The sequence below is a fragment of the Tauraco erythrolophus genome, chromosome W, assembly GCF_009769465.1.
Source record: "Tauraco erythrolophus isolate bTauEry1 chromosome W, bTauEry1.pri, whole genome shotgun sequence".
In the NCBI taxonomy this organism is placed as follows: Eukaryota; Metazoa; Chordata; class Aves; order Musophagiformes; family Musophagidae; genus Tauraco; species Tauraco erythrolophus.
Genome location: NC_141497.1, coordinates 8,737,580 through 8,749,611, shown reverse-complemented (window position 1 = coordinate 8,749,611; position 12,032 = coordinate 8,737,580). Strand labels below are relative to the sequence as shown.

The 12,032-nt window shown below is 40.7% G+C and overlaps 1 protein-coding gene across 1 annotated transcript in view; it reads right to left on the bottom strand.

The window, feature by feature from the left end:
• The window catches only part of LOC147526201 (guanine nucleotide-binding protein G(q) subunit alpha-like), a 310,254-nt gene that overhangs the window by 76,510 nt on the left and 221,712 nt on the right, over positions 1–12,032 (bottom strand). The window lies entirely within an intron of this gene.

The following is a 12,032-nucleotide window of genomic DNA, read 5'->3' as shown; positions in this document are numbered from 1 at the left end:
TACTGTCTCACAACAAAATAACAAAAAAAATGGTATTCTACTAAGCACAAGCCAATACTCTTGTGAAACAGGAAGATTTTTTTTTCCCAAAAAAGATTTTTTTTTTTTCTCAAGCTCAGTTATGTGTTCAATTAGCTTTGTATTCTTCCAAAAGAATGATGCCCCAAGTATTTGCTCACTACTTACGACAAACTGATACAACGATATATTCAGATATATTTTTTTTTTATTGTTCTTGAGCTCTGAAATTATGGTCAGTTGATATCAAATTGCTAACAGAGGTAAAAGACTGACTCAATATTCAAAAGTTGCTCTTAAGCTTTCATCAGGAATTCATCATAACTGAAATATTTCTCTAATAGTTCTCTAAACATTCTCTAACAGATGCTCAAGTATTCTACATCAGCAGTACAGATAATCATAAAAGGTAATTACTTTATGCAGTTATCCAATTATTCGTATTATTACTACAAAATAGTCCAAGATTTTAAATTGTTTTCTTTACCAGTTCTGTATGTCCTGCCCTACAACTAATATGACTTTGCACTATGTGGCAGAACTTCTGAAATAAACTCCAACATATACCAATGAGTTGTATCCATCAGAAATCTAATTCAGCCTTTTTAAAATAAACATTATTTCCTCAGTGAACACTGTTTCTGGTTCCCTGGGATTTGCTTGGGTAGACTCATGACAACTTGTACCCTACTGACATATAGCTCTTCACAACAATGCTTCTTTTCTTAAAAAAAAATTAATAACCCTTCACACAGATTTCAAGTCTTTATGCTATGTCTAGGCTATGTCTTGCTCCCCAGAGGTATTATACTTTCCTGTAGATTACAATTTTTCTTTCTTTCTCTGAGTCTTTGTCATTCAGTATCTTTTACTGGCTTCTAATTTCTGGTCAAAGAGAGAGATATCTAAATACAGGATCTCATCTATTGACTTAATTCTTTTCTCATTTGCTCTGGTAAAAGCCAAAAGTAATTCTACTGAAACCTAATGAGATGCAGAAGCATAAATTTAATGCAGAGAAAGACTCAATCATGCATGATGTGTAGTGTCACTACTGCTAATTACTGGGTTTAGTTTCCTTCCACTAACATAATATCAATTCTGGAACATTACTTTTGATGTTAGCACTAAAATTGCTTGCATGAAAAATCTGAGGACTCATCATTCATCCAGTTTCTGCAGTATAAACTTTATCCAGTGCTTCTCAGTCTTCACTGATACTTTTTGCTGTATCCAAAAATAGACATTAATTGAAACAAAATAGTAAAGCTGATGCCCCTTAGAAAATTGTACCTTCTGAGATTTCTTTCTTTTGGAACACCAATAATTGCTATCAAAGCAGTGACACAAACAAACAAACAAACAAGATAAAACTGAAGGATTCTGCAAGAACCATCAAATTCAAACTGGTAATTAAGATGTAATTATCAGTTAAGCTGTAATGTTCCACAAACAAAATCTAGATGGTGTAACTGACTTTCCAGTCTGATACACTTTTGACATCAGCAAAGAATAACATTTTCCATGTCCTTCTGAGGATATAAGAATATCTGTAACAATTTGCACATTATTTGTCACAGATCTTATAAAAACATTCATTCATTTATCGTTTGCAAATCACATCAATCTTCAATTTTTAAGAGTTTCTTCCTTGATTTCTACAAGTATTATCCCAGACAAAGAAAACTGGAATTTCCCGGAATATCATTAGATTCTGAAAACAGGAAATATGAGTGTTAGAGGATATCAAAATAGCTATCTTCTTTTCTCTTTCTTCATCTTTCCCCTCAGAAAATTATTGACAGTGTTAAAAAATAATTCTGAGCTTGAAGAACATGATAGTTTTATACTGATCTTTCTGGCAATACTCTTTTCCACATAATTGCTATTAAAAATAAGGTGTTTTTTTTAATCTCTAGGGTCCATAGTGTCAGTTTTCTACCTATTCTCTTCTAAACTTTTGAAAGCACTGATGTTCCTCAGTGACTAACTGGGCCAGCAAATGGATCTGTTCCCATATTCTCTCCATACACGTACCAATCTTTTGGAATTTTACAACAGTGGTTACATTCAATGGTGGAGCAAGCTTGGAAAAAAGTACAAATTTTTATATTCTTTTTGATATCGTCTCTGTAATTTTTTCAAACTAGCTTTCTAATCTACCAGAAAGATGGGGGAGACATACATAAATGCATTCTATTTAAAAAAATAATATTCCTCTTCTGATCCTAAATCCACAGAAGAAAGCGATATGCTTGAGATGCAGTAGGCAAGGTTGTTATGTATCAATAGTCTGTGTGGATTAGCCAATTTTAAGATGCTCATTTAAGGAATGACTCTCACATGGGAAAATATATCTTAGCAAATATATTCTGTTTTGTAACAGGATTTCCCAAACCTATAAGAAAGGTTGTAGCGCTTGGCCTGTCAGTAACTAAATCATCAAGCACAGTGGTATTAGGTAGGTCTAGATGGCATAATTCACATAGACTGCATAATTGACAGCAATGACATGAGATCAGATCCAAGCAGTCTGGCAAGCTGAATGGAAGTCAGTACAAAAAGCCATCATCACGAGTCTTCTCTCTTGTCTTGAGAGGACTAAAATCCCAAAGTGATTCATTTCTTGAGAATGTAGCTCTTATAGGAGAAACAATTATTTATGCCAGCGTCCTGGTTTCAGCTGGGACAGAATTAGTTCTTCTTTTCAGCAGCTAGAAGAGCTCCGTGTTTTGGTTTTAGTCTGGGATTCACTATGAGAAGAATGCTGATAGCTCACTGATGTTCATAGTTGGCACTGAGGCCTCAAGGACTTTTCAGCTGCTGTATTCTTGCCAGTGTGCAGGAGCACAACAGGATAGAGGGGAGCATGGCCACGATGGAGGGTCCACGACTCTCCTTATGATTTGTACTTAGACTTAGGATTGAGGGCCAAACTGGCCAATTAGTATTCCATATCATGCAGCGTCATGCCCAGTATAAAATGAGGGTTGACCGGAAAGAAGGGCCTTTGCTCTTCCAGGGCTCTCACTCTCGGACTCTCGGAGTGCTATCTCTCTCTCTTGCTCTTTTCGGGCCTCTCACTCGTCTGGGATTGCGGTGTTGGGACTTATCTGTTTCGGAATTGTTAGTCCGGGACAGGATGGGCCTTGGTCAAGGAGTGGTGAGCAATTACACTGTGCATCACTTGTTTGTATACATTATTATGATTGTACATGTATATATTCATATATTAGTAGTACTAGTATAAAATTGTTCTTATCTCAATCCATGGGTCTCTTTCCCTTTTCCCCTTTAATTCTCTTCCCCATCTGCTGAGGGTGGGGGAGGATGAGTGAGCGGTTGTGTGGATTTTAGTTGCCGGCCAGCCTAAACCACGACAGCCAGTCAACAAAAGTCATGAGTCATTTGCAGATTCAGACCCTAAAGACTTGTAATCTACAACTGTGGTACATGCCTTACTGGGCTGCATAGCAAGATATACAGCTTTGGAGGAAACCTTCATCTGTCCTTTGCCCTTCTTTTCTTTTTCCTTGGACTTACACTAAATCAAGAGCAAATGAAAAAGTAAAGACTTTTCCACAAACCCGCACATAATTGAAACAGGTAAAATATTCAAGGAGAGTAATATTAGGCTATATTTCACTGTCTTGAACAAGTAACAGATGAGGGATTTGTTCCTTAACGTATCAGAAATCATAAATCTCTGAAGATCAGTCCAAGGTAGGTGTGGGAAAATAACCGAAATTGGGGAAAATGGAGAAATACGGCTTTGCGAAGTTCAGCTCGAAGGCTGCAATATTAGAGCAGCTTTGAGGTGAGACACAGTTGCTGCTCTCAGGACAGACACAGCCTGATGGTCAGATGAAATGAACAATGTCCTTGAAGTGGGGATTAGAGTAGTATGGAGGTACCATGGCTCATCCCTGTTATCAGGGGCAAAGAACATCTGGCGAAGATAACCGTCTAATTGCCATCAAGGAAGATGGATCGCAACTATTGCCTCAGCAATAATGGTAAAATCTTGACCTTTAGTTGAACTTTGCTCATTATAATGTCATTATAACACCAAAACACACCTCCACCTCAAAAGCTACCGGCCTCCGGGCTGCGACCACCCCTCACTGAGCAGTCGCCCAGAATATCTTCTTGTCTATACCTTTAAATTGAAGCGAGAAAAGTTTACACCAATCCTAATAAAGGTATATATGAGTAGAGTCACTCAAGCTCCATCTGAAAGTAAAGAAACAGTATAAAATGGCAAAAAAGAAGGGGATGTCAGGGAGAAGCCCTCCATTGAAACGTTTGGGATCAGTTGACGGGCTGAAACTCTCTTCTACCCCTCATAGGGATGCCTATTGGGTAAGAGCTCTGTGTTATCACAGAATCACAGAATGTTAGGGATTGGAAGGGACCTCAAAGGATCATCTAGTCCAATCCCCCTGCCGGAGCAGGACCACCTAGATTAAATCACACAAGAACACGTCCAGGTGGGTTTTGAACATCTCCAGAGAAGGAGACTCCACAACCTCTCTGGGAAGCCTGTTCCAGTGTTCTGTTACCCTTACAGGGAAGAAGTTCTTCCTCATGTTTAAGCGGAACCTCCTGTGTTCCAGCTTATACTCATTTCCCCTTGTCCTGTCATTGGATGCCAGTGAGAAGAGCCTGGCTCCATCCTCATGACAGTCACCCTTCACATATTTATAAACGTTAATTCGGTCCCCCCTCAGTCTCCTCTTCTCCAAGCTAAAGAGACCCAGCTCCCTCAGCCTTTCCTCATAAGGGAGATGCTCCACTCCCTTCATCATCTTTGTGGCCCTGCGCTGGACTCTCTCAAGCAGTTCCTTGTCCTTCTTGAACTGAGGGGCCCAGAACTGGACACAATATTCCAGATGCGCCCTCACCAGGGCAGAGTAGAGGAGGAGGAGAACCTCTCTCGACCTACTAACCACACCCCTTCTAATACACCCCAGGATGCCATTGGCCTTCTTGGCCACAAGGGCACATTGCTGGCTCATGGTCATCCTGCTGTCCACCAGGACCCCCAGGTCCCTTTCCCCTGTGCTGCTCCCCAACAGTTCAGTCCCCAACTTGTACTGATACATGGGGTTGTTCTTACCCAGATGCAAGACTCTACACTTGTCCTTGTTGTATTTCATTACATTTCTCCCCGCCCAACTCTCCAGCCTGTCCAGGTCTCTCTGAATGGCAGCACAGCCTTCAGGTGTGTCAGCCACTCCTCCCAGTTTAGTGTCATCAGCAAACTTGCTGACCATGCACTCTATTCCCTCATCCAAGTCATCGATGAGTATGTTGAACAATACTGGTCCCAGTACCGACCCTTGAGGGACTCCACTGGATACAGGCCTCCAACTGGATTCTGTCCCATTGACCACTACTCTCTGGCTTCTATCCTTCAGCCAGTTCACAATCCACCTCACTACCCGATCATCCAGACCACACTTCCTCCGTTTAGCTGTGAGGATGCCGTGCGAGACTGTGTCAAATGCTTTACTGAAGTCAAGATAGACCACATCCACTGCTCTACCATCATCCACCCACTGGGTGATGTCCTCATAAAAGGCTAACAGGTTTGTCAAGCATGACTTCCCCTTAGTGAAGCCATGTTGACTGCCCCTATTGACCCTCTTATCCTTGATATGCCTAGAGACAGCACCAAGGATAAGTTGTTCCATTATCTTTCCCAGGATGGAGGTGAGGCTGACTGGTCTATAGTTACCAGGGTCTTCCTTCTTGCCCTTTTTGAAGACCGGAGTGACATTTGCTTTCCTCCCGTCCTCAGGCACCTCCTCCATTCCCCATGATTTAGCAAAGATGATGGCGAGTGGCCTGGCAATGACATCCGCCAGCTCCCTCAGCACCCGCGGGTGCATCCCTCCAGGACCCATAGACTTATGGATGGCCAGGTTGCTTAACTGGTCCCTATCAAGTCCTCATCAGATGCGCATTTACTTACTAACATCTTGCTAGCTATTTAGTATTATTACTGATCAGTTCTAGTTTTATATTATTCCAAATCAAATCTGTTTTCACTGTCAGTCCCTATCACCGGCTATCTTCGAATCTGTGTTCTGTCACGAGTATATGTAAATATACTTGTTATATATAAATATAAGTTTCTGGAAACTTCAATAATTGACACAGAGGATAAAAGGGATTTGTGCCGGTGTCGCTGCCTGTGCTTCCTTGGGAAAGGGGCAGACTGGTCAAATTGAGAAAGGCTCGAGGTAGCCCCCCATTCTGTCCTCTATCGACATGATATTGTGTCTTAACGTGACAGTAGGAAAGTGCTTCTACATAGCAGTCTGAGAGAACTAATTTGGAAGAGGACTGTAGAGAGGTAGTTGCTTCCTTTGAGCAACCCTGAAGCACAGAATGGATTAGGCTAAACAGAAAGAGGTTTCATGGTATGCTACACTGAAGAACTGTATTTAAATTAATAAAATGTGTTGTGAATTGCTGGAAGGAGGCTTGGTACAATGCTAATCATCCTGCAGTTACTGAAAAAGGTCAATAGGGTATCAAAACTGCCTAAATAAGAATTCTCCATCCTTTCCTATTTTACATTCTAACTTTTGGGTAGGAAAAATAGCATATGCTCTTTGAAAAAGAATTCCACTGACACATAATCTAAAAATTTGAGTTTGCAATAAAGAATATTTTTGTTGTTACTGTTCATTGTCTGTAAAATGTTTAGAATAATATGTCCTAACTCATGAGTCATGAGCACTACAGTAAAACAATAAATAAGGATTTAAAGAAATATCTTGTGACTTAAGCTTGAAAATGACTCAGTTTAAAATGTGTCATTAAACTCTACCTGTAATACTTTCATATAAGAAAACACTGGAATAACAGAAAAAAAAATGCCACGTCTACACCTATGATATTTCTTTTTTTATTTTTAATAAGGCTCAGAGAAAGCTTATGGAGTAGCTTAATAAATCAGAAATTTATTTCTACATTGAAATCAAGTGTCCCGAATCTTCCTGATTTCTTATTTACTTTTAAGTTGCATCAGACACAAAGACAATAAACACTATGCCACACTGTGGGGCAAAAAAGGGTGTGACTATTTTGTCACTCTCTAGGTTTCATATTTCCCCATAAATAAACTTCAGGCTGCCTGACTATCACTTAAGCTGTTGCCTAACAAATAAAAGAAACATAATTTTATCAAAATGCTCATTAATGTTATTTTGATAGAATATCTAATTGTAAAGGCCTGAATTATCACTTTTGTCTCTATTCACCTCTTCCCTCCCCAAAAAAAACATATCCATAAGAATATTTCCATGAACTAAAACAACTTCTTCAACAAATGCTGTCGGCAATCAACCTCTATAGAAAAAAACAGGTTTGCAAAACAAAACAGGAAGAAAAAGAGAACTGAAGTGTCCATAAGCAATATACTCTCTACTAAGAGGACAAATAGGCAGATGAAGTCTTTTCCTGATCTTAGATAACTTCAACTGTTAAAGTCTCTGCTATCTCTTTCTCTCAGGGCTAGATTTTGGATGCACATTCTAATTCTGTTGCTTATGGTAAGTCTAAGCAGAGCAATTTACAAAAAAACTCTGAAAAGAGAATCGATAACTCCGCATTAAATATGCTGAAAATCTACCTGAATTGACAACTCTACAAAGCAAATATTGATATTTAGATTTTGTATTATATAATATAATTTTTTTTACCAAAAGATCTCAAAACACTTTACAAAGCCCATAAATACCACTAGGAAGTGCAGTTATATAAAATTATCACAACACACAGCTCAATCATTTCCACTGATGAAAGCATAAACCTATTATTAGTGTCCAAATAACAGTAATTATTACTGTCCTGGTTTTAGCTGGGACAGAGTTAGCTCTTCTTTTTAACAGCTAGAAGAGCTCCGTGTTTTGGTTTTACTCAGAGGCTCGCTCCGAGAAGAATGTTGATAGCAAGCTGATGTTTGTGGTTGTATGTGAGATTCCAAGGATTTTTCAGTGTGCCGGAGTGCAGAAGCACGGCGGGATAAGGGGGGAGCATAGCCGGGACAAGGGGGACACGATTCCCCTTGTGATTTGTGGTGGAACTTAAGATTGAGGGCCAAACTGGCCAATTAGTATTCCATATCATGTAGCGTCATGCCCAGTATAAAAGTGAGGGTCAGCCAGAAAGAAGGGCGTGAGGTCCCTGAACAGGTTAGGCGAACACCCTCCGACTTAGTGGGCTGCCCAGGGTGGGCAGGCGAGCTGGGTACAAGGGTCTTGTCTTTCTTGGGAAGCCGGTAGACTGGTCAAATTGCTCCCTGATCTCTGTTGACCTGACCTTGTGTCATAACGTGACAGTAAAATTGGCGTAGTTGGCAGGATAGCCATGGATAAACTGCTGTGAAAACATAAATGTGCCTCTTCTCAAGTTGGGAAGGAGTGGGCTCAAAAGTATTGGAAGGATGAAGAGAAAGTGGTAGAATGCATTGAAAAATGTTCTGAGCAGCAATTTAAAATAGGTAAAGGTAAAGGCAAAGGTAAAGGTAAAAGTAAAAGTAAAAGTAAAAGTAAAAGTAAAAGTAAAAGTAAAAGTAAAAGTAAAAGTAAAAGTAAAGAAGTTATTTGTGCAGTACTTGGAGCCTGTTTATCTTGTGCACAGAAAGAGGCTAAAGATCTCTCGTCTCCTCCAAACCAACTGCAGATGTAGAGCATATTGCTTTAAAATCAGAAAATGAGACATTGAAATCATCATTAACCTTTGAGAGAAGCGAAAGAAATCTAGAAAACCATGTTGATAAACTTTTCATTGAAAATTATAAACTTAGGACTGAAAATGATAAACTTGTAACTAAAAATGATCATCTTAAATCAGAAGTGGACCACCTTAAAACTCTACTCGCTGCAGCGCAGTGCAGAGAGAAGGAGTTGTTAGAAAAACAATCCTCTGTTTCTGTCAGGCATATCCGTAAATCAGTACACTATGTGGATGCTGAGACTTGGGATGGGGACATTTGGAGTGATAGCGATGATGATGAAATCATGGGGACCCCCGATCCCAACTCTCAGCCACTTCCTTTAAGACCATTAGTTAAGACCGAAATTGCTGCTGATAACAATGAAGAAATTCACACCACTGTGCGAACAGTCCCCTGGTCTCCCACTGAATTGGCAAAATTAAAAGAAAAATACTCTGGATGCTCAGAGGAGTCAGAAACAGAATGTGTGTGGTGAATCTTTCTCACAGAGGGAAATTGAATTTACTAAGTGAGGAGGAAGCAGGATACTGGGGTCCTGGCGTGTTTTTAACCGCTACACCTGGAAATCATTATTGTTCCTTAACTGCACGAGTGGCATACTGGGCAGGTGGCATAGATCCTCAGAAAAAAGGCGATCTGCTGGGAATTACCACTATGGGGTTCTCTGATTTGGCTTCCTCAGTGCAAAAGGTGGCATGCACACAAGCAATGCATGAGAGAGACCTGACAAGAAAATCCTCCATGTTAGCTCCCATCAATCCAGCATGACTAGCATCCTTAATTCGTGGTCTTTCTGATAGTTTAAAAATGTTTGTAATAACTGAAGAAACTGCTGAGGATCTAAGCATAAAACCCAGTCGCCACAAAGTGAAGGTTGTTGAAACTGAAGGAGTTGTCAAAGAATGTCTGACAGCAAAAACAGCTCTGTGGCTTCCAGGAGAGGAAAAACTAACCCGTGCTGAAGTGCCAGTCGGTGCTGCCTGTACTGACATATTAGGCTTTGATTTGCTGTATGGCCCGTCATGGAAATTATCTGATGGTTCCTTAAGGAGTTTTGCAGGGCAGAGCAATGAAGATTGGCTGTGGGTTGACTCTGATTTTGTAAACCTGAACTTGTTAGAAGTGTCTATTCCCCTGCCATCATTTCAGATCACAAATACAAAACAATATTCCCTGCCAGCTGCAGCACAGACAGGGATTGACAAGGTGGTGAAAGACTTAGAGGAGCGAGGTAATATTACTCACACTCACTCCCCCTATAATCCTCCTGTCCAGACGGTTAAAAAACTGAACGGGCAATGGAAGCTCACCATCGATTACAGGCAATTGAATGCCAACACTGTGCATTTAAAGGCAACTGTACCAAACATTGCAGATGGTGGATAATACTCTCATTTTAACTAACATTTGCTGGTTGTATTCGCAACTGAGCATGGTTCTTTCTTTCTTTTTTTTTTTTTTCCTTCTTTTCTCTCTTTCAGGAATTTTGGATAAACTGCATGTGGACAAGTGGATATGTCTCCTATTAATGTTAATATTAGCTGTAATACTATTGTTACTGATCATGGTAATCCAGTAACCTACATTCTAAAAAAAAAAAAAAAGCTAATCGACAGATTGGGATTGTAATATTATTCTACATTTTACCCTCGATTTATAACGAGAATAACCCAGAATGGCCATGGTCTCAAGCTTTCATCCATTATACAAGCAGCATGGGGCGATACCCCAGCAGCAACTCTTTGAATTTAGCCACTGTAGTGATGCATGACACCAAAGTATACCACTCACACGAGTGGAAATGGGACAGAAACTAATGGATTTATGTCCTAACAGGAACAATTGCGGAAAATACCCAAGTAGGATGTAGAAAAATCAGTGGGTCAACATATGAAAAAGCTTCCCAAATTACGATTTCTAGTAACTTAATAGAAACGGAATGGCAAAAATTCAATCCAAACATCACAATTAGATCCTGTTCCACCAAAGAATGGAGCTGTGCTAAGCATGACTCCACTATAATTTGTTGCCACAAACAGCATGACAGCAGCAGCGCATTAGACCCCAGTACAGTAAATGTTGAAGTCACCAAATCTCGTATCAGTGAACAAGGGAAATGTTGGCACAATTTTACCTTGATTAAACCTGTTTATGTGACATGCCATTGGAAACAAAAGTAACCTGCCCCCTGGGCCTAACATTCAAATTTAAAATAAATATTGTGGCGAAACCCCTAATGATGCTTGTTGCTGTGATCACATATCATGGCACGGACACCCCAATCACCTTGAATAATGGAAATGGAGTTGTAACCTTTTTCACTGTGGTACGTGGTGATGATGTTACTGTAAGATGTAGATTGATTAATGAATCCTTCGTTAAACCTGTAAATAGCTATGGAATTGGACCCCAAGGTCCCATCATATTACGTGAGGACTAAAAACGAGATTGTTGGTTAAATTTGACCTCTGTACAAAATCCTTATAGGGTCATACGTAACAAGACCCACCCACCCATTCATAGGATAAATCCTATGACTGGAGTGTCAGAATAGAAGGGTACAGGCTCTTCAAGAAGGATAGGCAGGGGAGAAGAGGAGGAGGGGTTGCCCTCTATGTCAAAGACCATCTAGAGTGCATGGAGCTGCACATGGGGACGGATGAGGTCCCAACTGAGAGCTTATGGGTTAGGATTAAAGGCAGAGCAGGGACAGGGGACAGAGTAGTAGGGGTCTGCTACAGACCACCTGACCAGGAGGACTGGGTGGATGAGGCCCTCTACAAACAGATAGGAGCTGTCTCACGTTCACGAGCCCTGGTCCTCATGGGGGACTTCAACCACCCTGATATCTGATGGAGGGACAACACAGCAGGGCATAGGCAATCCAGGAGGTTCCTGGAATGCATGGATGATAACTTCCTTCTCCAAGTGGTAGAGGAACCAACGAGGAGAGGTGCTTTGCTGGACCTTGTTCTCACCAACAAAGAAGGGCTGGTGGGGAACGTGACACTCAAGGACAGCCTTGGCTGCAGTAACCATGAAATGGTGGAATTCAAGATACTTAGGGAAGCAAGGAGGGTGCACAGCAGGCTCACTACCCTGGATTTCAGGAGAGCAGACTTTGGCCTCTTCAGGGATCTCCTCGCTAGAGTACAATGGGATGAAGCCCTGAAGGGAAGAGGGGCACAAGAAAGCTGGTTAATATTCAAGGATCACCTCCTCCAAGCTCAGGAGCGGTGCATCCCAACAAAGAGAAAGTCTG